Source organism: Protopterus annectens, chromosome 5.part0, assembly GCF_019279795.1.
Source record: "Protopterus annectens isolate FY-2018-M chromosome 5.part0, PAN1.0, whole genome shotgun sequence".
In the NCBI taxonomy this organism is placed as follows: domain Eukaryota; kingdom Metazoa; phylum Chordata; order Ceratodontiformes; family Protopteridae; genus Protopterus; species Protopterus annectens.
The window spans coordinates 1,923,593,815-1,923,616,322 of record NC_056735.1 but is presented as its reverse complement, the minus strand read 5'-3'; positions in this window follow the sequence as shown (position 1 = coordinate 1,923,616,322).

Here is a 22,508-nt window from a genome sequence, read left to right as displayed (position 1 = left end):
ATTCCCAATAATAATCGCTTCCATGCCTTTCTGAATATGGGAAAACAATGCAGGACTATGATCGGCTAAGGCTACCTATTTAATAAAACTGCTGCTTGTATTAATCACTTCTCCAAGGCTATTCTGGTAACCAATTAAAAATATAACATACCTTATTACTGACAAATCAGTAAACAGTTCCTCAGACCTAAAACCACTTTTCATGACCAAAAACAAAACCTGTGTATGTACTGCATTGAATAATATTATTCAGCAATCTAATTGTCTGTCAATTAGCCTACTTCTAGATACCACATTAAACATGTATCCTCAAGGCAGGGCAATTTTCCCACATAACAGCCCTTTGGTATTAGCAATTTTTCAATTTCAAAGACAAATGGTTTAAATAAGTTATACCTCTTTAGAAAAACTTGACAAGAGAGCAGGTGCCAAATTTATTAAATTTATTAAAATGTACCCTGCTCTCTTACTCTCAGCTAGAATTCTAGGCAAACCTATCACATTTATTTGCAGTTTATTGCTTACCTAATGCATGGAAGGTCTGTATCACCTTGTTGAATGATGAAAAGAGCGAACGCTCTTTCATCAATCTGACAAGGTCAAAACCTCTAAAGAGCAAAGACATGGACCATCGATTTTTTTTCCCCAGGGAAAAAAAATCGGTGATCGGTCTTCGGGACTTTGCAATTTCCTCCACTATGGTATGATCTCGAAGTTGGTATATTTAAGTAGGAGGGTGTGGGAGGCACAGCCCACCAGATTGGGGGGTGTGGTGACGAAGCCCCCCACTTCATTCTGTGTTTAAACTTTTTTTTTTTTTTTTTGCCGAGCAGCGATTTTTTACCCTGGGAAAAATATCGTTATTCCATGTCTTTACTTTTTAGGGGTTTCACACTTATTGGATCAACACTCATTTCATCATTCGATAAGGTAATATAGACCCATGCTTGGCTCCTTCTTCTTTCAATAATGCAGTAGTTTTACTGTTTCCAAAATTGCATTCTACACCAGGTTCTAATAAATTTAGATGTATTCCTAACTTGTGCTCACTAACTAATATTTTTGAAAAACAAGTTTAGACATTGCTTCACTATTCCACTTATACTAAAATGAACAAATACTGCCTTATTTCAGGATCTTCGTAGATATTACTGAATTATTCAAAACATTCAATTTTTGACCTGCTATTATTCAAACTGGCCTAAATTTAAACTCTACTATAAACATTTTGTTAATTATGCCAGTATAATTTTTGTGGAGCTTTTCTCTCCAAGCATCCACAGAAAAAGGGCACTGGCCAGTCAGACTTTCCAGGTCTATTAGAAAAAAAAGATAGATAAATAAATGTGTATACAAATATATGTATACAGGAAACCAAATATAAATGTTTCTAGTTTTTTTTTACATCTCTTTAGTAGACATAGTTTGGTCAGCTGAGCAGAAGGTTAACAGGTGTGTAAGATCACACAATTCTTTAATTTGAAATGTTTTGTTTTTATAATGATAACTGGAAGTGCCATAGCATTCATTTCTAATGAAGGTCATTTGTGTATTGGAAAAAAAAGGGTTGCACAGTTCTTGGGGTTGGGAAGTATGTCCTTTCCCTGATATTATGCAATCTTAGAATTAGTATGTATAATTATCAGGGGTTATGGGGTCGGGTTGTTTATTTTAGTTTTGCATTCTCTGAGGTTAGTGCTCAGTGCATGCTTACTAACATGTTGGCATTTGCTATGCAGATGTTTTGTGTTCGAAATTAGTAGCCTCTGCATTCAAATCTGTCAGTCAGTTTCAGTAGGCCTATGTGTGTATTCGCACACACACACACACACACACACACACACACACACACACACACACACACACACACACACGCACACATTAATGCATATATGTAAGTATGCATGTATGTATGTGACATATCAACAAAACTTCCCTCAGAACTAAATGCAATGAATCCAAGCCATCTAAATCCCCAAATAATGACTTCAGTTAAAAATAGAAATATATAACATTCTTTTATCCCAATATTTTTATTAACGATAACATAAGAGAATAAACATTGTCTAATACATTGATTGAAACTACATCAATTATTTACATTATTTACATAGGCCTGAAAAATGTTTGAATAGAACAAATATTTTAAGGAAAAAACTTTCAGTGAAGCAAACAAATAATGATTAAACTGGGTTAAAAATCAGTTGGAAAGTCTCAGTTTTGCAACCTTTGATCATGGACTCCTAGTAAAACTCCTCGGATATATGCTCAGTTCTTTAGTTCTCACTTCCTTTTTTATGGTTTCTTCTAGTAAGGAGAGAAATTCACCAAGACTTGGAGAGGTGGTAGAGGTCCATTTCCTTATAATACATTTCCTGGCTACTGCTAATATTGTCCATAATAAGTACGAATCTGATTTATTTAAAGAAAAGCTTTCATCAACATTATGAAAAATTAAAGTTTTAGTTAATGTGTACTTATCTGAAAATAAAACTGAAAGAACATCATCAATATCTCTCCAAAAATGCCTTAGTTTAGAGCAATCATCGAAAATATGGAACCAATCTGCATTACATGATGTTAGACATCTCCAGCAAATGATGTTATTCGATTTTTTGAATTAAGCAATTTTGTCAGGAGTTAAAAATGTTCTGTGTAAATACTTACAAGTAAATACACTTCAGTAGTTGTTGTTGTTTCTTTCGGCTTTTTCCTGGTTAGGGGTTGCCACAGTGGAGCTCCGGTCCGCTAATGATTGGCAGTAGATCTTTACATGCCGAGTTGCCAGCCATGATGCACGACCTTCAACAAGAAACGCCCAGTCACGCATGTCTCCACACAGAAGACGCTCTAGCTGAGAATCGAACAGGACAACGTCTTAATGTGAGGCGACAATGCTACCGCAGCACCACCACCGCAGTTTAACCCCAAAAAGTGAATTTTACTTAAGATAGAATTTTAAGTTTTTCTGTCTGGGAGAGACTATGAGGTAGGCCTTTAGTCATTGTGTTCTATTGCTTACTTGTTAAAATGAACCTGTAACTTAACAACATGGTGTATGATTTGGATACTAGATTGCCAAACTGTTGACCATTAAATAATATTCAGATATGAGAGTGATTAAGGGAGGTTGATCTAAATATGAAGAGTTCTGAATAATTCTGCATAAGTCTTGAGAATAAGCAATTACACTTTGTAGTAATAACCAATCTTGCAATGATAAGTTATAGACTTTCATAATTTGCTGAAATTGTAAAGTTTCCAAGTCTTTAATACATTACTTCCAGCAAATAAAATGTTTAGTTTCCCATTCATTAAAGATGTTAATGTGAAGTTTATCTGGGATTTTTTTTTTTTTTTTTTTGTGATTTTAAAGGGGATGATTAGGTCAAAACAGGATCTGATATCTGCATTTGAGTATATTATTTTTCTAAAGTTGTTAATAATGTTATTTAGATAGTTTATTTTTATGGGTTTTGCCACATAATATTGAACAGTGTGACTAAGTAAAACCAGAACTTATTGGAGGGATGTTTGGAAGGAATTTTACATGACAGTGAGTTTTCATTCTGTATTATGGCTATATGGAGATCTTTCCAATTTGAGTTGTAATTTGAGTCAATCCAATTTAATGTGTTTTTAAGTAATGATGCTTTGATATATGTTTCCAAGTCAGGGAATCTTAACCCATCACCATCCCAAGATCTAATATGATGCATATATGCAATCCAATTTTGTTTGGGTACCATAAGGAGTTTAATAAAAATTTATTTATGAGTTTAATATAATTATTCCCAGGATAGATGTCTAGAACCAGAACAATATATAACATTTTTGGAAGGAGAGTCATATTTAACAATTGCAGTCTGCCCTCGAATGAAAGCAACATATTGTTCCAGCTACTTATGTATGTATTTACCTGAGATATTATGCTTTTATAATTTGTTTCTCTTGTTTTTTCCAAGTTTTGGAATAAGGTTATCCCTAAGTAGTTTAGTGTATTAACTTGTTCTCCAACAATGCCTTAGTTAACTAGCTGAGATTTCCCTTTGTCATTACGAATAATATGTTTAGATTTTTGCTTAGTAAAGTGGAGGCCTGACATTTTTTGAACGTTATTTATTATTGTGTCTAGTTCTAATAATTCTTGATTTGGCTTAGGTAAGGAAAGCAGAATATCATCCGCAAATAGAATTGTATTGATTATAAATAATAATGCCTTTGATTTCTTGATAATGCCAATATCTTATTGATAATGCCAATATTTCTATGACAAAGGCAAATAATATTAGGGATAAAGGGCAACCTTATTTGGAGCCTTTGGTTATGGGGATGTACTTTGAAGTGAATGGGCCTAATTTGATGTATGCCAAATTATCTTTGTAAATAGCCTTTATCATGGAGATGTTTCTCATTTGAGTTTTAAATCTATGATCAGTGTCTGTATAACAGAGTGATTTGCTATGTTTACAGTTATATATATCATACAGATTATGAGAATGTATCCATTTCTTAAGAATTTTAGCAGTGGTCTAAGTCTAAGTGGATGACTACTTGTTGTATCAAAATTATCTATTAAGCAGTTAAATCCACCCTCTAGAATCAGATTCCCTTTTGATATACTATCAATAAGATCGAGATGTTGTTTAGCAGTTGAAGCACCCAGTCCTGGGAGCCAGTAAAGGTTAGCAAGAGTTCAAACTCGATGATTGAATTTTAGGATAGTGATAGCTTATATAATATTTAAGGGCAGATAATATTATTCTTCCATAGGATCATCACTCCTCTCCTTTTAGACTTAAATGAAGCATTAGCTAGTATTGTATAAGTCTTTGGTTTCCAAACATCCTTTTCCGTACTTTTAAAATGTGTTTCCCGTAGGAATACTATTTGGGGTTTGTTTAAGTTCAGGTATCTCAAAAGGTTTGACCTCTTCTTTGAATTATTGATGCCATTTATATCAAATGATGCTTAAGACAAAGACATGGTGAGTTACAGGAGTAATTTCTCCAATGGTCAGTAATAACTTATTTTATTTTCTCAAAGCATTCAATGAAAAGTTGAGACTTCCAAAATTCGATTTGTTTAAGTGACATGTTTGCAAGAATCATAACTGTGAATATGATGTGAAGTATATCAAAATCAGGCCTAAGTGCATAAAGAAACAACAAAATAATCATATTAAAACATGTAGAAACAAATAATGTAATTCCCCAACACATACACAGAATTAAAAAAAATTCCCAGTTTGAAAGATGAGATAAAATTAGTTAAACTACTTTCCCAAACCATCATGCACATACCTATCAGCTCTAAAATGTACTAATAAAGAGATTTGTGCTGTAAACATACAATTGATTGAACAGTTTCCACTAAGTTATTAAAATGTAGTGAGGAAAATGAAACGCACACATAGTATCTTAAGTTACATATGTAATACTGTATGTTGAGGTTCCTATCTTTAACATGAATTACTATATGAGATCAAATGAGTTTAAAACAAGTACATCTTTATCTAATAGCTAGAGTCAATAGAAATAAATATTTTAATTATGTTATCCAAAAATAAACAGATAAGGAAGTCAGGCTCCCCTTTATATATATATATATATATATATATATATATATATATGTGTGTGTGTCTGTATTTCAAAAGACTGGCACACATATATTAAAAACTATTGTGAACAACAGTAATGAACATCAAAGGAGTCTATAGCCTGGCTCAGACATTTATATCTAGTTAGAGTATATGTCAGTCCAACTGAAAGTCTCTCATTTTGCATTTAAAAACATGTTAATTAACCAAAAATTTTTGTAAAAATCTTTGGGACACTGTAATAGGTATATAAAAATGCATAAATGATTGCTTGAGCATAGTTATTTATCAACACTCTAATCTTTTGTTCATCTACATTGTTCTAATCAAGTAAAAGCTGGATGTAAGAGTAAGATTTCTCTTAGGTTAACATTAAGGGGCTTCACAGTTACCTCACTGAAATAAATTAAAGTACATTTTGTTAAGATGAATAGATAATGTTGGACTACATTTATTTTTTATAGGATTAAAAGTCTGAATTCATTGTTATCTATATTATTTGTAAAAAGAAGTAGTGAATGATCAAATCAATAAAGTGAAAGTGAGATGACTACATTAAAATGTGCTTAATGCTGACTGTTCACCAACATTGCAAAAAATAAAATGTCATATAGGCTGTTCTTATAATGGTAATAACATAGCATCATATAGCTACTAAGCATTGTTAAGTAAAGGTTAGTGATGATTATTACTTTTCCTGTATTATTAAAACAAACTTATTTACATCATGCTCTATTTCATCTTCTGTTCAGGTGCAGATAATTTATTATGTGTTATATTCTAAACATTCATCTTGCATCTATTTATTATTTCTTTTATTTCTGCAAGGTCTTCTTAACTTGCTCTTGTTTTCTAAACAATCTCAGTTGGAATGTAGCTACTTTAGATATTTTACATATAACGTAAAATGTCAACAAACTTTGAAATAGAGAAGCAAGTTATATGTTTATTAAGAAAAGGAACCCTATCATTAATTAGGTTGTATTGACGTAACAATGCTTGCAGTTTTTAAGTTTACCACCAGAGGTCAACTCATGTATTTTAATCTATGTTAAATCTAGTTGTTTACACCTTTTAATCACCTCATAAAAGACAGATGATTCTTAGAAGTTTTTTTCTTGCACAAGATTCTCGCAGTTATAAAAGCTTCTATATAGCCAAATTCTGCCAAGTGGGCTGGACCTGAGGCCACTATCTTAATGCAACTATCTACAATATCATAATCACATTTAACTGTGTGCTTATTCACCCTAACAGCTGTCAGCAAAAGATTATGAGAAGTACTGTTTGACAGTGGCATCCAGGGCCATCTCACACATGTTCTTGTCTCCATAGTAATGAAGCATGTGATTTCTTTTTGCATGTAACTGCCTTAATGTCTACAATTAGCAGGGCTACAACACCTTTTTTGTATGAACAGCCTAAATGTCAACAATTAGCAGAGCTATAACACTTTTTGGTCAAAAATGTTATTAGATGACACCCATATAAACCATCTAGTTTTATGCAGCAATATTAAAAAGCTGTTAACAAGTTTCTGCTGTACAAATACTCTATACTTGTCTTCAGTCTAATAGAACTTCCTTAACTCTGAAGCTTGAGGGTGCAATTATAACAAAATGCTCTCAATAGTTTGTATAGTTTGCTTTCTTCAAGTATTACATAATCAGGAAACACTACTATAGACTTTAAATTGTGTGAATATTTATGCTTCTAAGTCTGGACTGATTCAGACTTATACTTGTTTCTGTCAGCTTTAATTTAAATTAGTAATCATATTAAACTGTTATTTTCCAATTTCTAAACACCAGCTTGAAAATAGTAACTTTTTATATAAATAAAATAATCTAACTTACTTAAATGCAGTAGTCTGAGTGTTTTTAGCTTTACTTAGGAAGTTTGAAGCTAAGGATGCATCTCCAATACTGTTCCCTACAATTCTTGAAGAGTGCAACATAGCAGAATAGACCACCAGCTTCTAGAAGCCATAGGGATGACAAGGCAGTTTAAAAACAGCTTGAGGGTCATCTTGAGGTAAGAAAAAGCTTCACCTCAAATTTCAACAAAATTCTTTGAGTAAAAAATGGCTTAGTGAGGTAAAAAAAGGAAAAATAAAGCTAAAAAATGGCACCATGTTTACTAGTGGATGTTAGTGTAACAGATACTCCAACATTAATAAGACATTAAATTCAGTATTTAAGGTTAAATAAATGAAAAAAACACAGATTATCTCATGTAATTAAGTTATCGTGCCACTTTATATTATGAAGTTGGTTAAACAAGCTGCATTGCATTAGTATTTTAATAAAGATTTATACATGTATGCAGCATGGAGCTCTCCCTCAACTCACTTAAATAAGCAGCTGCACATATTAGATTTACTAACAGTGCCTTATTTGGAAATCAACTCGGTTTTGCTTTTGTTTTATCTTTGGCTATAAATTATCTCCATATGCAATGCCATTACACCTTTTAAGCAATTCCTTAAAATTATTGCTGTTAGTTAACTATTTGCTCTCTGTGCTAAATAAAATTTAAATAGCATTTATTACCATAATGGGGCAGTAAGTATGAGTTAAGAGAAATTAATCACTGATAAAAAAAGAACAAGATTTGATTATTTATTTACCAGTTGATTCTTTGAGAGATAAAGTTGTTGTGGCAGCTGAATTCTCAGTTTTCTGTTTCTTCTTTTTGACATCATTCCATGTATTTTTCTCAGATGTTCTCTTTAAAGAAGACAGGGAAAAGTCCATATCCTCTGGTATGGTCATTAGGTTACTGTTTGTTATAAAAGAGATAACTTCATCCAGGTTATTAAAGATTCTTGTACCACAAGAACGGTGCATTTTGATTTTTGTTGGATAAACTATTTGAACTCCGATGTGGTTTTGTTTCAGATGTTTAACCAGTGGCCAGCATCTCTTCCTCATTTCCAGAATTCTCGCAGTTAGTCATTGTCGGATCTGATGGGGTATTAGTTAAAGTTTAATGAGGCTTTCCTCCAAACTGTTTTTAACACTAGTTCCTTATGAAGATAAGAAAGGAATTTTACAACAATAGATCTGGGTGTTGATATGCGGGATGTGGGCACTGACTAACCAATGGCCCTATGAGCTCTTTCTATACCAAATGAGAGCCCTTCTTGCAAGTCTAAAGTTTTGGGAATCCACTTATTCAAAAATAAAATCATGCTCTCACTTTCTGTTTTCTCTGGTACTCCGAAAATTTAAATATTGCATCTTCTCTCCTGATTTTCAAGATCTTCAATTTTATTCATTAGCCATGTGTTTTGTTTGAGAAGAAAGTCTGTGTGCAGTTCATCCTCCTTTAATCTTCTATCTATGTTGGTTATGGCTGTCTCTATGTCCATTATTTTATTTTGATGTTGTTAAAAAAGGTCTCTAAAAACATCAGTTTGTTTAGAACTATTCTCGTTTAAATTCTCCAGCTTTTGTTGGAAGTCATCTATCTTCAATGATAGTGACTGTAGAGTGGAAGACACCAGCTGTGATTCTTTCCTCAGTGCAGTATCAGAATGTGAAGACTTGGAGCTGTTCATTTTCCTTCAAGTTTAGTCTCAAATAATATGACAGGAATTGTTTGGAATAAAAACTTCAAATTTTGTAAAGTTAAAGTTTAGATTATTAGTAACTCGATTTTATAAAATTTAAGTACACACACACACACACACACACACACACACATATATATATATATATATATATATATATATATATAAGTCTAATTCCTGTCTATTATATTAATTTTATAGAGCTCAGAAAAAGCGCTGTGCTTAGCTGGCCATCTAGGTTCTGCCTCCCAATATATAACATTCTGAAGGCAGGCAGCCCTCTTGTGCCCATCAAATATCCTCACATCTCTGCAAATACTGACTCTGCATTTGCACAGCATGGGAATAATGAGGAATACCACCCCCCCAATTCCCACCAATTCCAGAAGTACATTGTTTAAAGTGGAACATTTTTCACCAGATAAAGAATTTTTAATTCCCTTTCTAATCAATTGACAAACAACATAGTTTTCACCTGTCTCAACAGCTTTAGGGTCTTTCATCACCCACTTGATTAATGCTTTCTTTGTTTTAATGAGGGCCCCAAGTGTCCACATTGCTGTGGCATTTATATTAGCTAACCCTCTACCCATGCCTGCTGACATGTGCACCTATATCACTGCAAAGAGCCAGGTATACCTTTCCCTTTGCAATGTTGTGTCATGCCTGACCTTGTCAAACCAAGGCTACTGAGAATGGTTTGGTTAGGTCAACCACAAACCCCCAGTCCATAACATTGACTGCCATGTGCCAACTTCTCTGATAAGTACCAGTAGTGTAGTAAACTGGATCACCTCCACCTCCAGAATAGGTGAGTGAGAAGTGAGCAACTCACTCATGTTTTCCTTAGTTAGCTCTTTCATTGCCCATTGCACTATTCTTGCTGTGTGTCTTCTTGGATATATTGAGGATTTTATCCCTCTATGCCACAGAATGAATTTGTTTCCACAATTTTCACTGAAGATGACAGTGACCTTTAATAGCCTTTGTAAATAAAACAAATATGAAACACTTTGCATCATAATATGTCTTCACAAGCTAAGGCATGCAGCATTTTATTTCATCTGTACTTTGATTGCAAATGAAGAGATAAGTATTTCCCTGACTGAAACATTTTATCTATATATGCAAATGAACAATTAGGACCACAATGTAGTCTACATGTATAGAATTGCTCTGAATATGAAGGATGCATGTTATGGGGCAAATCTTGTAACAGAGCAAACAAAGGTTGCTTAGTAACATATTCAACTCTATGGCCTTGCTCAGTGTATCAACCTTTTATACAGAGGCGAACAATGTTCAGCTATAATATAGGACAGCATTTTGTTCAAGTTGTAAATGAAATCTATCTAGTCAAGTCTAACAGACTGAGTACCCCATCCATGAAACACATTATTAAATGGGAATAAACTCCTTCCCCACCACCACAAACATTTGGTTGTTTGCTCTGCACTTCCTAGCTATTATAGATTTCTTGAGGGCTAGACAGCTCAACTAGTCTCAGAAACAGTTGCAAGTTTTCCCAGTGTCAAAATCAGCACTGCATGATGTTGGTTAAACATTTTACATGTAACAGTTATGAACTGGATGAAACCTATCCATAAAACACAGACAAATAGACACTGAGCGACACTCAGTAGTTATCTTTTCTTTACACAGCACTACAGATATATTTCATGTTATTTTGAGTGCAAGGTGCCATGTTTATTCCATGAAACTCTTTGACATTTTTGACAATGAAAAACAAAGAAATCACCTTGTGCTACACCTTGACAACAGCCGTGCTTTAATTTTTTGCAGTGCATCTATCAGTATTAGAATATGTTAACATAGTTTTGTTTCTTCTAAAGGTCATGATACCTTAGTTCCATAAGCTGACAAAATGTCTTCATGAGCTTTGGGCATTTGGGTGTGCCTTATGTGTTTTGACTTTGATGTTATCTGGTCTGTATTTCCCCATGATGACGAAACAGCTAGGATAAGTTGTTTCATACATCGGTGCTATCGTTTTCCACACATAGGATAAACAAAGTACCTGGATGCTGTCTGATGTAGCTAACTGCAATGGTGAAGTACCACTTTGTTATGTTTTATAACTGTCTAACTGAACCATATTGATTTACAATGTATTGAAATATACTTTTCAGTAAGGATTGTAAGTCATATTAATTATTAGTGGCATTTATCAATCATTTGATTACGGCCTCTCAATGACCTACCTCCGATTATCTACAATTATGCCTCTGTCAATGACTGTTATTGCCAGTAAATGATCCAATTGTTCTAGTTCTGTTCTCTTTGAGTTCTATAACTTAACATTGTTTATGTCTGACCATGTATCAAATTAATTGACACAGTATTGCTATGTGTTATAATTTTGATATCAGTAGGTAACTTGGATACATCTGATAAACATGATGTTTCTGACCATCTCCTCCGGGATTATGAAATTGCAGCTCTGTGCTCTGAACTGTTTTTATATCTATCTTTGTCATGCAGTCTGTTATCTCTAGAAAAGACTAACAAGAAGGTCTGACTGCTGTGTCTTCTGCTGCCCTTCAGTAGTTATAAAAAATAGGTATTGTTCTGATATCAGTCGTATACCTCAGCAAATCACTGACATTTGTGAAGTCAGATACATAAAATGCCTCTCTTTTAATACAATAAGATAGATATAAAATTGTTGCCATACACACATTGCCCGGCAATGACCTAGACTGACAGATTTATGATCGTTTTAAAGCACAGATTTGACAATTGACCCTGTCCAGTAGTATGCTATTTTCATTTAACATTTGAGATAAGTGACAGATTCAAGTTCAGTAATAATACTGCAGAAAAAAAGACATAACTCTATCTAGAAATGAGGACCAGTAGACAATACATTCATGATTTCTACTTTCTGTTGAGTATAAAAACCTGCAAGGAGTAAAATGTCATGCCAAAAGCTTATAACAAAGATTCTGCAAAGTGCAAATGTTGTCACTACACTAGAAATATTGCAGCACACAATGCCACAACAGGCGGTGTCCTTTGCTGTTGTGCCCGTAGACTGGGCTGTATGGATATTATGTTCTTATACAGTGATGCCATGGGATTTCATAGGAATTTCGAAGTAGCTGACTGCTGTTGATGACTGCTTCCCTTATATCATCTAACAGCAGATCCCATTTAACACCCCAATTATCACTGAGCTTGATGATGATGTTTATGAGTTTCTCCAGCATATGGGACAGACATGCAACTGCATCAGTTTAAGTGATTACTGGCACAACAGACATGGATGAAACCACAAAGTAAATGACACTGATGGTTTTCCTGCTAAGGAGTCTGCAGTGAGTAAATGAAGGTTATGATACCACGTTGACAAGTGCAGTATCTTGTCTAACAAAAGAATCAATATCTGGACTGGCTGATATCTGCAAGGTATGACTTTTAAGAAGATAACATGCTAGCACCTGTTAAGTTTGATACTTGCATCTGTAGAGTGTATCTCACATCTATACTAGGTGATTGCCACTTAGGATGTTCATGGCTGGCTCAAACAATGACTTGCTCATATCCATCTTGACATCAGAGTGTTATATGAAAATCTGGTTAGAGTAATATAATAGAGATTGTAAGACAAAGAACAATAGACTGCATTATGACACAGTATTGCATAACATAGGTCACATAACATGTGACAGCCTTCATATCTAACATTGTATTTGTTGTCAATGTCAGTGGTATGTCACAAGTACAAAAACAATTTCTAGTACCATCAGTTAAAAGCTGAATACAGTATAACTTCAATTAATTTAAGGAATACTCTATCTATGATTTGGCTTTTGTGGGTATGACTGTAATATTCTATCTATTTAAATGCCAGAGCTTTTCATAGTTAAACTAAAACTGCATTGTATTTTCAAAACCGACAAAACTAAAATATTCTGAACATAAGCAGTACCACAGCAAACTACTTGTCTCACTAACTTTGTGCAATAATACATTTAACTGACAACTTTTCATTTCAAGGAAACTTTGGCCAGTTCAGAAAACAAAGCATGGCACATATATTAGTTGAGATGTATTTCTGGGCTTAACCAAGATGTATTTATGCATTTAAATTTGCATTTGTTTACCAGCATAACAGTACATATAAAAGTCCACATTTGTGTTGCAGTAACAAAACATTTTTTAATATAAATGTGTAATAAAAGTTTGTGATTAAGTAAATTGTCTGTAGACAACACATTCTTTATTGAAATGTATTTAAAGAAGAAAGTAGGATGATCAAAGGGTAAAATTGGCATGATTTGCTGTGAAAGAAAAGGTAAGAGAAGGAATGGAAAGGAAAAAGATAAACCAAGGAAAGGAAAGGAAAGATAATCGTGAAGGAGCAATTAACTTCAGAGTAGAGTATAGAGGGAATTATTCATATCCAGGACATACATATTATATGCATGCAAAATATAGGTAAATAAGTTTTGCTCAGTGATACTAAAAATATAAATAAAGAGGCCATGCAAAGGAGGAAAATAGCATGTGGATTATAAAGTAAAAAAAAGCTACCTGGCAAGTTAGGTGGGGATGGACAAAAGTGTAGTCAGGTACTGAGAAGGAATATATCTTTTTTTTTCATTACTGCAGACTGCAAAAGACATAGCACTGTAAATGTAAGTCAAAATTAAGTAGATTGCAGAGGTACAGTTCCCTTGCTCTGTCCTTCAGTTTTTACTGCATTAGTACTATGCAGTCATCTAAGGAGAAAATGGAATGGAAGACAGTAATGCAGAACAAAAAATATATAAAAATACAAGAATAACATGCCTTATTACTATAAGATTATGATGCATTGCACAGTGGAACAGATAATGACCACACTGTCAAAGCACCCACAATCCGTTTAGAAGAGATGATTGTGAAACTGTAGATTCAGAATAGATGATTGTAAAACTGCAGATCAAATACATACTGGCATTCAATTAGGGCCAAGGGAAAAGGACAAATCAAATGTTAGATTATATGAGATGTATAAAACAACTGCACAGTCTCTGAAAGGCAAAGTGACAGTACAGAAAGAGGACAGGATAAAGACATCATTGTCCTCATTTCTTTATGGAGTATGTAACATCCCATAGTAGACCAGATGCAGATTTACCACTGTCTTCTATTGTGCCATAGGGTCACCATAACTGAGAAGTGTATACAGAATGGTGTGCACAATGACACACAGCTGCCATGTCACTGCCTTTTCATACTGCATGGCACAGTTCTTCTTAGGAGGGTTATTCCAGTCACACACTTATGTTTTCCATGTGATTTCTACTTTGTTGTGCAGAGCACTGAAACATGTCATGTTACATCCACACTACCAGCTGTCATTCACCATAGAGTACCAGTTCCCAAAGGAAATCTGCAGTTCTCAGTGTATTGACTTTTTAGACTGATTCTTCCCATTCTAATTTACATTGTCTGTTTCAAATCTTAAAGCTGTTTTTATATTTACTTCCTGATTTATTTCTTCTCCCTGTCCTATCATACAGTTTTACCACTGATCACATGCAGGATAGTATCAATTTCTGCCTTAAACTCCATATACACAACATAAACAATGGCCTGATGTCATCCTAAGCAGAGACAATTCAGTGATCCAAGCAAGGAACTACTATAGAAGAGATGAATTGTGGACAAGGATGCTCATGAAGATTTTATGTCAGAAAGCCACACACCTTTCAGTAATTGGGAAAAACTGACTCTACATCTATATGGAAAAGGTATTTAGAAAATACAATAAAGTAATGCATTCTCAAAGTATTTCAAGCAGGTTTACAAAAGCATACAGGAGTAGCTCAAAACCTCTATCTCAAGAATAAGGGACACAACCAAAAATAATGGTAGGACAAGGACCATAATAATTTTAAATATTGCCTTTGTATAGATAGAAAGGTGTTAGATTAGGAAGTTTTATTTTGCCATGCATTTTCTGAAGAATACAGAATCTGAAACTCAAACAGCTAACATTTTTCTGCCATCCTAAACAGTTTGAGGAAATCAAACTTTTATGAGGAACAGACTTTATATGAGGAAATATTAAGGTCTTTCAGCAAAATAAGAAATAGTTGACAGGTATGCACATAGCCCTCTCCCCACAGCAAAGTACTCTTACAGTTCTCATTTAATAGATATAGATATAGATATAGATATAGATATAGATATAGATATAGATATAGATATATATATAGTCATAGATATGGATACAGATATATGATATGCACACAATTACATATAATGGAAACAGTTCCATCACAATATGAATATAGCTAAACATATTAGATAAATTAAATAGCATTTATAAAATAAAAGTGTGAGAACCATAATTGAGACCCCCTCAAATGGTAAATTGCCTTGTGTGATAATGCAGATAAAAATGAAGTTGTGCTATGTTAGAGTATTCCCTTTTCTTTAAAGTGCAGTGGTTTTTGGCATTTGCCTACAAAAGTAACACTGTCCTCCATATCTGGAAGTACAGCGAGACAGATTCTTCCAACAAAAATTCTTGAATGGAATATAGCTGTGTTTTATTTATAATTATTTTTTTAAATCACAGTATATTTTTAAAGAATCATAGTCATAATGTGTTATAGTATTTCACTGCAGTTTGTATGTACTTGTCTTCTATACTTGTATTTTTGCATCAATATATATGGCACACACACACACGTGTGTGTTTGTGAGTATGTCTTATGCATATGAGTGTCTGTAATTCCAAAGAAGCTTCTGCAGTGAAGTACTTGTGAAATTACTTTACCTACCTCATAAAATAGCATTTACAAAGATGTATAGGTTCCTGGGAGTTCTTCCCTAGCATGTGTGAGTTGCTGCTGTGATAATTTTATCAACTAAATGAATTTTCCTTCTTCTCACTTTAAAATAGCTTATTAGCAAGTTGCTGTATTTACTGAAAACAAGCTTTATAACTACAACAAATGTAGACATTCACTAATTACACTTTTGTAGATAATAAGGGCATTCAGAAGGCACTAGTTAACATTAATCTACTAATGGTTTCTTCACATGTACTGTTAACAAATTGTTCTTGCTCTGATGTCTGCCTCTGGCTGTGACTTTGCAGTAGTCATTATTAAAAAAAGCTGCCTTTTACAGTCCTTCTAGAGATTGTTTGTGGTTTGCTAAATGTTCCTCTCTTTTCACATTTGTTTTGGGAGTCATTCTTCTCAAATAATTAGCAAAGCAACTAATGTACCTCAGGAATAAAATTCAAATTTTCTTGTTTTTGTGGTGACAGCTATACAGAACTCATTCTGCCATTCTAATCTTGTTATGAATGAAGAAAAACAATTTCATACACCTAGGTTGTTTAAGTTTCTTCATATAATTTTTTTCAAACACTACTAAGATTTTGCGTCTTCTGTGTGGAGACATGCATGAATGGGCGTACCTTGTTGAAGGTTGTGCGTCAGAGCTGGCAACTCGGCATGTAAAAAAAATCTACTGCCAATCATTAGCGGACCGGAGTTCCACTGTGGCAACCCCTAACTGGGAAAAGCCGAAAGACCCAACTTACATACATCTATATAGCTATATCTATAGATACATAGGTGTGTGTGTATATATATATATATATATATATATATATATATATATATATATATATATATATATATATATATATATATGTATATATACATGATTCATCACTATATGACTGAACATTCTTAATGTCTAATGAAATTATAGGCTTTAATATGTTCAAACATACAGAATATTGAACAACTATACAGAATGCCTCAAATGACTGTAAAAGGAAAACTATTTCCACTTCCAATTTTCACTCTAAATCTCCTCATAACACATGCTTCAGATTCATCTGAAGAGTTGGTACCCATTACTAAGGTGGGTGGGAAGAGTCTAATCCTAATCCTAAAGCTGCCCCTAACATCTATCCCCTTACCTAACCCTGATCCTAACCCTAAAATACATACACTGCCACAGAAACATAATCCTATCCCCAACACTGACCCTAAATCTCAAGCACACAGGCAGATACTCTCATCTTCTCCGTACCCCACACAGCTAACTCAACAAAACATCATCATCATGACTTTTTGACATTTTGACCATTCAGCTATCCGTACATTTGATTTAAAGCATATGTGTTTATACATCTAACTATATATATATATATATATATATATATATATATATATATATATATATATATGTATATATATATATATATATATATATATATATATGTATATATATATGGGTCTACTTCATTTGACTGAAAATACACCTCACTGAAAATGTGGGATCACTGCACTGAAAGCCCACATCACTGAAAACTCATTTGACTGAAAGTTATATATGGCCTTTTCCCCACTGTAGTGCGATCCTGGAGTTAGTATATATATATATATATATATATATATATATATATATATATATATATATATAAAGAGGGGGTGTGGAGCATAGCCCCCCACATAACTGTTTCCAGAAGGGAATATATAACCAAAATATGTGGGCCCCCCTTAATATATATACTAACTTCAGGAATGCACTACAGTGGGGAAAAGGCCATATATAACTTTCAATTAAATGAGTTTCAGTCAAATGAGTTTTCAGTGAAGTGGTCCTAGTAACTTCATTTTCAGTGAAGTGTATTTTCAGTCAAATGAAGTAGACCCATATATATATATATATATATATATATATATATATATATATATATATATATATATATATAGATATATATATATATATATATATATATATATATATATATATGCATATACATGCATATGTCCTTCTCTCCCTCTCCCTGTGTGTGTGTGTGTGTGTGTGTGTGTGTGTGTGTGTGTGTGTGTGTATCTGTGTGTGTGTGTGTGTATATGTGTATATAGATGATATATATATATATATATATATATATATATATATATATATATATATATATGTATATAGATGATATATATATTTATTATATGTATATATATATATATATATATATATATATATATATATATACATATATATATATATATATATATATATATATACATATATATATAATATATACATACATATTTATATATATATATATATATATATATATATATATACATGCATAGCAATTTCTATCTATCTATCTATCTATCTATCTATCTATCTATCTATCTATCTATCTATCTATCTATCTATCTATCTATCATTCTATCTATCTATCTACCTATCTATCTATCTATCTATCTATCTATCTATCTATCTATCTATCTATCTATCTTTATATATATTGTGATGCCCCACCATTGGACCAGAAATCACAGAGCCTCAATCCTCACCACTAGCACCAGTGGGTGACAGACACTGAGAGGGTGACTGGTACACACACATTATTTCCAGATGCAGCTCTCTGCATCCAATGCAATTTCCCTTAAAAGTACACAGAGACCACAGTCAGGTTGGGGCTGGTTTCTCCCTCTTTCTCCTGATCCCCATTAAGCCTCCCCACTGGCACAGCTATAGAGTTGAGATCTCAGCTGAGTGGCCAAGACACAGACCTCCAGCACCAACCAGTGCTTCATGTCCCTGCCCAAGTAGCTGACACACACACTCTCAGGTTTGATTTACACACACAGGCTGCCACAGGTTTACTAGCTGTGCCCTTTTCTGTCCAGACTATAATGTGGTTATCACTGCCAGCAGCTAACTCCTTATTACCTTCTTTAAGGCCTGTAATAAAGGGTGTCCAATCTTAATGTGTAATATTAATATTAATACAAATGTTAGTTTGACCAAGAGCTAGGCTATTAGGAGTTTCCCACACAGTGTCACCAAATAAATATGAAAGTATTCTCAAAACTTAAATATCTCTAGACAGCTCTGCTAAATGAAAGGTTTAAATGTATTTAATAATAAATAATAAAAGAACAAGAAAATACCCAGTATATAATTACAGTGACTTCAGGGTTCAAAATCACAGGAAGTATTTAAACAGCATTGTAGGACAGCCGCAAATAAAAATATATATATATCTAAACTAAGCTTTGCTATATTCCTGACTATATCTAAGATAATTATACTGTTTCCAAGAAACTTACTTCCTCAGAGCAAGGCAGATGTTGTGGTGAATGGTTGTTGTTGTCAGGTCCAAGACGTAATGCAGAATGCCCCGTCTCTCTAAGAGAGGTCTCAAATTAATATCTCAGATATTACTGCTGGGATAGCTTGCAGAATGACATCATTTCTTGTCAGCTGACTCTATCTCAGGTGAAACCTCCACTGATGGAAGATGACAGTATTCACCATCTACCTGCGAAAATACATAGACCTCAGATCTTTGGCAGATGCTGGAAGTCATAAAACAATTACATTCCTTCACATTTCAAGACTAGTAATTATTTCATCCTAGAAACAATATAGAAAGCTCCCTAGTTTTAGACATTGTGTGTCCTTGCTACATTGAAACTGAACTATACCATTTTTATGGGGTAGCCATAAAGGAATTTTATTTCAGTTATTTTTCTGAAGTTAACCTCCTGTATTCCAATTTCCACTGTTAAAATATATACATTGAAACAATTACAATAGTACGTGTTCATTTCTGTTCTATTCCAGTAGGGCACACTGTGGTTACATTTCAACACCACTTTGTAAAAGCCTTTTCAACACACACTTCACTACCAGTGGTTTGATATAAACATGATATACAGTTCTAATACATTTGTAGCACAAGTATCTTATATAAATCATGTTGATATTCACAAATGACATACAATTATTTACAAAATTCCATATTGCTGTGCTGGCAGTATCCCCCTTAGTCTCTCACACACACACACACACACACACACACACACACACACACACACAAATATATATATATATATATATATATATATATATGTGTGTGTGTGTGTATACACACACAGAAATGCACACACACACTCACATGTGCGTGACAGCTGTTACATGTAGTGTTGTGTCTATATATGCTAATGTTTCTGATGTATGTTTGGGATGTTAACAAAGAAGCTTTCAGATATACCAGGAGTTTTGGCATTAGGGAGTCAAAGTGTGTGTGTGTGTGTGTGTGTGTGTGTGTGTGTGTGTGTGTGTGTGTGTGTGTGTGTGTGTGTTAGGGTTAGATTAAGTACTAACTAAGGGGACGGTCTTTATGCTGTACATGTTTGCATTTGTATGTGGTATTTGCCTTAGTGTCTTGAGTACTGGTGGTGTTAAGGAATGATTCTAATGTAAGATGAAGGTTTGGAGTTGGGCATGATCAGGGTTATGGTCAGCATACATTAGTAAGGTATTACAGGTAAGCAATGCATCTTCTCAGCATGAGGTTGAGGTTGAGGCAAGGGAAAGTTTAGTGTTAGGGTCAGCACACATTAGTAAGAAGGTACAGGGAGAAATGCATTAGCTCAATATGTGGTTGGAGATGGGGCAAGGCTAGGGTTAGGTTTAGCACATATAAGAAAGGTGGTACACAGTTACAAAGCATGCACTGAATACATGGTCAGCAGAGCTAGTTCTCAGTGATAGAAAAAAAGAAATAAAAAAGGTTGTTATTACTAGAAATCTACTCAAATCAGAGTATTGTCTACATTTATGGGCCTTTATGGAGTAAGCAGGAATAATAGGCCTAGTATGCAGTCTGTTTTATTGCAGTGTTTTGAAACAAGTACAATGGAGATACATCATGTGGATTACATACATAGTAATAATGAGATTTGCTTTGCACATTGTATCAACATATGACAACTGTTTTTATTCCTTGATTCATCATGTAAGTGAATTACACTGTTCTCAAAAAATGTATGAATTTATGATTTTTTTTAAACTAACTGTAGTACTTTGAGAAATTGGAAGTGATGATGGTTTCTGCTACAGTTTCCTAATATAATGAATCTGTACCTTTAGACTGAAACAAAATATACCATAACTGTACTTACATTCTAAAAGTTCTTAATTTAATCTGTTTTCGTGTATTATCTAATTCATTGTTCGCAGTGTTTTCTGTGATGTAGTAAGTTTTGTAAAACGCATCTTATAGGTTTGTAGATTAAAATGGTAGGCAATAGTTCATGGTGAAGGTGATGTGCTCTAATCCACTCATAGATTTATTATCTGTCATATATTTATCTAAGCTTGGTTTAAGAGCAGCTATAGGCAAACATATGCTAATTAAGGTGGTAATTTTTTTCAACACTAAAGGAAACCTTGCAGAGATTTTTTTTTTACACCGCAAGTTAAATGCTTACTACAAATGTTCATTCAGTCCCACTAGCTGAGAATCCATGCTCAGCATAAAAAGGATTTAAAATATTGCAAAGAAACTGGTCCTTATGTTTTATGACATGTGCACTGGACATCATTAAGCGATTTTTATAAAGAAGATTACGGAATCATTGTTTAGGTAACTTGGCTAAACGGAGGCATTCCAATCTTCTTATGTCACCTTAATTACTGTAAATAAAGCTGTTTTCATTTCTCGGTCTTATTGTTTTTCTAAATAAAGAAAATAGATTATGCTGTTTAGCAAAGGCAGATGATGGCTTGGTCAAATTCATAACTTTATAATATATCTGCTTCACAATACAGGAGATGTATGTCCTAAAATTCAAGTCACTATTGATGCATATATCAAGGTTCCTTACAGAACATTCAGCTGGCCAGTTATCAAAAAGCAGAAATCATATAATGGATAAAAAGCTCCAAATCTGACAGCCATATATTTCCTGAACTTTAGCTTCACTGGTGTGACTGGGGATGTACCACATGCTGGTTGTATAAAAGAGTGGTTGTGGAATTTATACTTTCAGTTTGGTTTTGGCAAGGTCTTGATGCTTCCTGTCAGTCAAGAGGGAAGGGGGTTGCCAGGCATGTGGTTGCTTTGCAAGTAATGATTGTGGGGTGTGTGGTTAAGGGAGGTACTTCTGCATCAATCATCTAGCCTGTTTTTTTTAGCAATACTGTGCAGGACTTTACAGTTAGGACAGGTATTTGTTTTGGCAACTTTTGTCACTGCTGCTGATGTCAACAAGTGTCCATGTGTGTAATGTATAACTATCGTTGCAAAGAAACACATTTCATTCATAAATTTATATGTCTCAACTTTCACTATTTTGCAGAATGTCTCTGGTTTTGATTTATGTAGTTACCCTGTCTTTTTAACAGTTTTAATTTTCTGGTAAATCACTGAGGATTAGAGTCATTCATTCACGCAAAACAGCGTTTCATAATTCTTAACATTCAAAATATGCTTGTTGATGCAAAAACCTCTTATTCTGTGAATGTTTTAAGTTTGTTCCAATA